A 7697-nucleotide genomic window follows, 5' to 3' on the forward strand; every position below is an offset into this window, starting at 1 on the left:
CAGAGCCCGGCTACAAAATGCGAAACGTCCAGAGATTGTGCCCACACGAAAGCTGCCAGAACTGAAATCTGTACCTGGTTTTCACTGTCCCTTTTAACTGCATTCGCTGCCGCACAGACATTCGCACTCTGCAAGAGCTTTGGATGGTTATGATGCAACAATGCCTATGTGACTCTGGCAGAGCCCGGCTGCCAAATTTGAAACGTCCAGCGATTGCGCCCACACGAAGGCTGCCAGCCCTGAAAGCCCTACCTGGTTTTCACTGTCCCTTGGAACTGCATTCGCTGCCGCACAGACATTCGCGCTCTGCAAGAGCTTTGGTTGGTTATGATGCAACAATGCCTATGTGACTCTGACAGACCCCGGCTGCCAAATTCGAAACGTCCAGCGATTGCGCCCATACGAAAGCCGCCAGCACTGAAAGCCCGACCTGGTTTTCACTGTCCCTTGGAACTGCATTCGCTGCCGCAGAGACATTCGCGCTCTGCAAAAGCCTTGGTTGGTTATGATGCAACAATGCCTATGTGACTCTGGCAGAGCCCGGCTGCGAAATTCGAAACGTCCAGCGATTGCGCCCACACGAAAGCTGCCAGCCCTGAAAGCCCTACCTGGTTTTCACTGTCCCTTGGAACTGCATTCGCTGCCACACAGACATTCGCGCTCTGCAAGAGCTTTGGATGGTTATGATGCAACCATGCCTATGTGACTCTGGCAGAGCCCGCTGCCAAATTTGAAACATCCAGCGATTGCGCCCACAGGAAAGCTGCCAGCCCTGAAATCTGTACCTGGTTTTCACTGTCCCTTGGAACTGCATTCGCTGCCGCACAGACATTCGCGCTCTGCAAAAGCCTTGGATGGTTATGATGCAACAATGCCTATGTGACTCTGGCAGAGCCCGGCTGCCAAATTCGAAACGTCCAGCGATTGCGCCCACACGAAAGCTGCCAGCCCTGAAAGCCCTACCTGGTTTTCACTGTCTTGGAAGTGCATTCGCTGCCGCACAGACATTCGCGCTCTGGAGGAGCTTTGGTTGGTTATGATGCAACAATGCCTATGTGACTCTGGCAGAGCCCGGCTACAAAATGCGAAACGTCCAGAGATTGTGCCCACACGAAAGCTGCCAGAACTGAAATCTGTACCTGGTTTTCACTGTCCCTTGGAACTGCATTCGCTGCCGCACAGACATTCGCACTCTGCAAGAGCTTTGGTTGGTTATGATGCAACAATGCCTATGTGACTCTGACAGACCCCGGCTGCCAAATTCGAAACGTCCAGCGATTGCGCCCATACGAAAGCTGCCAGCACTGAAAGCTCGACCTGGTTTTCACTGTCCCTTGGAACTGCATTCGCTGCCGCAGAGACATTGGTGCTCTGCAAAAGCCTTGGTTGGTTATGATGCAACAATGCCTATGTGACTCTGGCAGAGCCCGGCTGCCAAATTTGAAACGTCCAGCGATTACGCCCACAGGAAAGCTGCCAGCCCTGAAAGCCCTACCTGGTTTTCACTGTCCCTTGGAACTGCATTCGCTGCCACACAGACATTCGCGCTCTGCAAGAGCTTTGGTTGGTTATGATGCAACAATGCCTATGTGACCCTGGCAAATCCCGGCTGCCAAATTCGAAACATCCAGCGATTACGCCCACAGGAAAGCTGCCAGCCCTGAAAGCCCTACCTGGTTTTCACTGTCCCTTGGAACTGCATTCGCTGCCGCACAGACATTCGCGCTCTGGAGGAGCTTTGGTTGGTTATGATGCAACAATGCCTATGTGACTCTGGCAGAGCCCGGCTACAAAATGCGAAACGTCCAGAGCTTGTGCCCACACGAAAGCTGCCAGAAGTGAAATCTGTACCTGATTTTCACTGTCCCTTTTAACTGCATTCGCTGCTGCACAGACATTCGCGCTCTGCAAGAGCTTTGGATGGTTATGATGCAACAATGCCTATGTGACTCTGGCAGAGCGCGGCTGCCAAATTTGAAACATCCAGCGATTGCGCCCACACGAAAGCTGCCAGCCCTGAAAGCCCTACCTGGTTTTCACTGTCCCTTGGAACTGCATTCGCTGCCGCACAGACATTCGCGCTCTGCAAGAGCTTTGGTTGGTTATGATGCAACAATGCCTATGTGACTCTGACAGACCCCGGCTGCCAAATTCGAAACGTCCAGCGATTGCGCCCATACGAAAGCTGCCAGCACTGAAAGCTCGACCTAGTTTTCACTGTCCCTTGGAACTGCATTCGCTGCCGCAGAAACATTGGTGCTCTGCAAAAGCCTTGGTTGGTTATGATGCAACAATGCCTATGTGACTCTGGCAGAGCCCGGCTGCCAAATTCGAAACGTCCAGCCATTGCGCCCACACGAAAGCTGCCAGCCCTGAAAGCCCTACCTGGTCTTCACTGTCCCTTGGAACTGCATTCGCTGCCACACAGACATTCGCGCTCTGGAGGAGCTTTGGTTGGTTATGATGCAACAATGCCTATGTGACTCTGGCAGAGCCCGGCTGCCAAATTCGAAACGTTCAGCGATTGCGCCCATACGAAAGCTGCCAGCAGTGAAAGCTCGACCTGGTTTTCACTGTCCCTTGGAACTGCATTCTCTGCCGCAGAGACATTGGTGCTCTGCAAAAGCCTTGGATGGTTATGATACAACAATGCCTATGTGACTCTGGCAGAGCCCGGCAGCCAATTTCGAAACATCCAGCGATTGTGCCCACACGAAAGCTGCCAGCCCTGAAAGCCCTACCTGGTTTTCACTGTCCCTTGGAACTGCATTCGCTGCCACACAGACATTCGCGCTCTGCAAAAGCCTTGGTTGGTTATGATGTAACAATGCCTATGTAACTCTGGCAGAGCCCGGCTCCCAAATTCGAAACGTCCAGCGATTGCGCCCACACGAAAGCTGCCAGCCCTGAAAGCCCTACCTGGTTTTCACTGTCCCTTGGAACTGCATTCGCTGCCGCACAGACATTCGCGCTCTGCAAAAGCCTTGGTTGGTTATGATGCAACAATGCCTATGTGACTCTGGCAGAGCCCGGCTGCCAAATTCGAAACGTCCAGCGATTGCGCCCACACGAAAGCTGCCAGCACTGAAAGCTCGACCTGGTTTTCACTGTCCCTTGGAATTGCATTCGCTGCCGCACAGACATTCGCGCTCTGGAGGAGCTTTGGTTGGTTATGATGCAACAATGCCTATGTGACTCTGGCAGAGCCCGGCTACACAATTCGAAACGTCCAGAGATTGTGCCCACACGAAAGCTGCCAGAACTGTACCTGATTTTCACTGTCCCTTGGAACTGCATTCGCTGCCGCACAGACATTCGCGCTCTGCAAGAGCTTTTGGATGGTTATGATGCAACAATGCCTATGTGACTCTGGCAGAGCCCGGCTGCCAAATTTGAAACGTCCAGCGATTGCGCCCACACGAAGGCTGCCAGCCCTGAAAGCCCTACCTGGTTTTCACTGTCCCTTGGAACTGCATTCGCTGCCGCACAGACATTCGCGCTCTGCAAGAGCTTTGGTTGGTTATGATGCAACAATGCCTATGTGACTCTGACAGACCCCGGCTGCCAAATTCGAAACGTCCAGCGATTGCGCCCATACGAAAGCCGCCAGCACTGAAAGCTCGACCTGGTTTTCACTGTCCCTTGGAACTGCATTCGCTGCCGCAGAGACATTCGCGCTCTGCAAAAGCCTTGGTTGGTTATGATGCAACAATGCCTATGTGACTCTGGCAGAGCCCGGCTGCCAAATTTGAAACGTCCAGCGATTGCGCCCACACGAAAGCTGCCAGCCCTGAAAGCTCGACCTGGTTTTCACTGTCCCTTGGAACTGCATTCGCTGCCGCACAGACATTCGCGCTCTGCAAGAGCTTTGGATGGTTATGATGCAACAATGCCTATGTGACTCTGGCAGAGCCCGGCTACAAAATGCGAAACGTCCAGAGATTGTGCCCACACGAAAGCTGCCAGAACTGAAATCTGTACCTGGTTTTCACTGTCCCTTTTAACTGCATTCGCTGCTGCACAGACATTCGCACTCTGCAAGAGCTTTGGATGGTTATGATGCAACAATGCCTATGTGACTCTGGCAGAGCCCGGCTGCCAAATTCGAAACGTCCAGCGATTGCGCCCACACGAAAGCTGCCAGCCCTGAAAGCCCTACCTGGTTTTCACTGTCTTGGAAGTGCATTCGCTGCCGCACAGACATTCGCGCTCTGGAGGAGCTTTGGTTGGTTATGATGCAACAATGCCTATGTGACTCTGGCAGAGCCCGGCTACAAAATGCGAAACGTCCAGAGATTGTGCCCACACGAAAGCTGCCAGAACTGAAATCTGTACCTGATTTTCACTGTCCCTTTTAACTGCATTCGCTGCTGCAAAGACATTCGCGCTCTGCAAGAGCCTTGCTTGGTTATGATGCAACAATGCCTATGTGACTCTGGCAGAGCCCAGCTGCCAAAGTCGAAACGTCCAGCGATTGCGCCCACACGAAAGCTGCCATCCCTGAAAGCCCTACTTGGTTTTCACTGTGCCTTGGAACTGCATTCGCTGCCGAACAGACATTCGTGCTCTGCAAAAGCCTTGGTTGGTTATGATGCAACAATGCCTATGTGACTCTGGCAGAGCCCGGCTGCCAAATTCGAAACGTCCAGCGATTGCGCCCCCACGAAAGCTGCCAGCACTGAAAGCTCGACCTGGTTTTCACTGTCCCTTGGAACTGCATTCGCTGCCGCACAGACATTCGCGCTCTGCAAGAGCTTTGGTTGGTTATGATGCAACAATGCCTATGTGACTCTGGCAGAGCCCGGCTGCCAAATTCGAAACGTCCAGCGATTGCGCCCCCACGAAAGCTGCCAGCACTGAAAGCTCGACCTGGTTTTCACTGTCCCTTGGAACTGCATTCGCTGCCGCACAGACATTCGCGCTCTGCAAGAGCTTTGGTTGGTTATGATGCAACAATGCCTATGTGACTCTGGCAGAGCCCGGCTGCCAAATTTGAAACGTCCAGCGATTGCGCCCACACGAAAGCTGCCAGCCCTGAAAGCCCTACCTGGTTTTCACTGTCCCTTGGAACTGCATTCGCTGCCACACAGATATTCGCGCTCAGCAAAAGGCTTGGTTGGTTATGATGTAACAATGCCTATGTGACTCTGGCAGAGCCCGGCTCCCAAATTCGAAACGTCCAGCGATTGCGCCCACACGAAAGCTGCCAGCCCTGAAAGCTCGACCTGGTTTTCACTGTCCCTTGGAACTGCATTCGCTGCCGCACAGACATTCGCGCTCTGCAAGAGCTTTGGATGGTTATGATGCAACAATGCCTATGTGACTCTGGCAGAGCCCGGCTACAAAATGCGAAACGTCCAGAGATTGTGCCCACACGAAAGCTGCCAGAACTGAAATCTGTACCTGGTTTTCACTGTCCCTTTTAACTGCATTCGCTGCCGCACAGACATTCGCACTCTGCAAGAGCTTTGGATGGTTATGATGCAACAATGCCTATGTGACTCTGGCAGAGCCCGGCTGCCAAATTTGAAACGTCCAGCGATTGCGCCCACACGAAGGCTGCCAGCCCTGAAAGCCCTACCTGGTTTTCACTGTCCCTTGGAACTGCATTCGCTGCCGCACAGACATTCGCGCTCTGCAAGAGCTTTGGTTGGTTATGATGCAACAATGCCTATGTGACTCTGAGAGACCCCGGCTGCCAAATTCGAAACGTCCAGCGATTGCGCCCATACGAAAGCCGCCAGCACTGAAAGCCCGACCTGGTTTTCACTGTCCCTTGGAACTGCATTCGCTGCCACACAGACATTCGCGCTCTGCAAGAGCTTTGGATGGTTATGATGCAACCATGCCTATGTGACTCTGGCAGAGCCCGCTGCCAAATTTGAAACATCCAGCGATTGCGCCCACAGGAAAGCTGCCAGCCCTGAAATCTGTACCTGGTTTTCACTGTCCCTTGGAACTGCATTCGCTGCCGCACAGACATTCGCGCTCTGCAAAAGCCTTGGATGGTTATGATGCAACAATGCCTATGTGACTCTGGCAGAGCCCGGCTGCCAAATTCGAAACGTCCAGCGATTGCGCCCACACGAAAGCTGCCAGCCCTGAAAGCCCTACCTGGTTTTCACTGTCTTGGAAGTGCATTCGCTGCCGCACAGACATTCGCGCTCTGGAGGAGCTTTGGTTGGTTATGATGCAACAATGCCTATGTGACTCTGGCAGAGCCCGGCTACAAAATGCGAAACGTCCAGAGATTGTGCCCACACGAAAGCTGCCAGAACTGAAATCTGTACCTGGTTTTCACTGTCCCTTGGAACTGCATTCGCTGCCGCACAGACATTCGCACTCTGCAAGAGCTTTGGTTGGTTATGATGCAACAATGCCTATGTGACTCTGACAGACCCCGGCTGCCAAATTCGAAACGTCCAGCGATTGCGCCCATACGAAAGCTGCCAGCACTGAAAGCTCGACCTGGTTTTCACTGTCCCTTGGAACTGCATTCGCTGCCGCAGAGACATTGGTGCTCTGCAAAAGCCTTGGTTGGTTATGATGCAACAATGCCTATGTGACTCTGGCAGAGCCCGGCTGCCAAATTTGAAACGTCCAGCGATTACGCCCACAGGAAAGCTGCCAGCCCTGAAAGCCCTACCTGGTTTTCACTGTCCCTTGGAACTGCATTCGCTGCCACACAGACATTCGCGCTCTGCAAGAGCTTTGGTTGGTTATGATGCAACAATGCCTATGTGACCCTGGCAAATCCCGGCTGCCAAATTCGAAACATCCAGCGATTACGCCCACAGGAAAGCTGCCAGCCCTGAAAGCCCTACCTGGTTTTCACTGTCCCTTGGAACTGCATTCGCTGCTGCAAAGACATTCGCGCTCTGCAAGAGCCTTGCTTGGTTATGATGCAACAATGCCTATGTGACTCTGGCAGAGCCCAGCTGCCAAAGTCGAAACGTCCAGCGATTGCGCCCACACGAAAGCTGCCAGCCCTGAAAGCCCTACTTGGTTTTCACTGTGCCTTGGAACTGCATTCGCTGCCGAACAGACATTCGTGCTCTGCAAAAGCCTTGGTTGGTTATGATGCAACAATGCCTATGTGACTCTGGCAGAGCCCGGCTGCCAAATTCGAAACGTCCAGCGATTGTGCCCCCACGAAAGCTGCCAGCACTGAAAGCTCGACCTGGTTTTCACTGTCCCTTGGAACTGCATTCGCTGCCGCACAGACATTCGCGCTCTGCAAGAGCTTTGGTTGGTTATGATGCAACAATGCCTATGTGACTCTGGCAGAGCCCGGCTGCCAAATTCGAAACGTCCAGCGATTGCGCCCCCACGAAAGCTGCCAGCACTGAAAGCTCGACCTGGTTTTCACTGTCCCTTGGAACTGCATTCGCTGCCGCACAGACATTCGCGCTCTGCAAGAGATTTGGTTGGTTATGATGCAACAATGCCTATGTGACTCTGGCAGAGCCCGGCTGCCAAATTTGAAACATCCAGCGATTGCGCCCACACGAAAGCTGCCAGCCCTGAAAGCCCTACCTGGTTTTCACTGTCCCTTGGAACTGCATTCGCTGCCACACAGATATTCGCGCTCAGCAAAAGGCTTGGTTGGTTATGATGTAACAATGCCTATGTGACTCTGGCAGAGCCCGGCTCCCAAATTCGAAACGTCCAGCGATTGCGCCCACACGAAAGCTGCC

This window comes from Mycteria americana, chromosome 20 (assembly GCF_035582795.1).
Source record: "Mycteria americana isolate JAX WOST 10 ecotype Jacksonville Zoo and Gardens chromosome 20, USCA_MyAme_1.0, whole genome shotgun sequence".
Lineage (NCBI taxonomy): Eukaryota > Metazoa > Chordata > Aves > Ciconiiformes > Ciconiidae > Mycteria > Mycteria americana.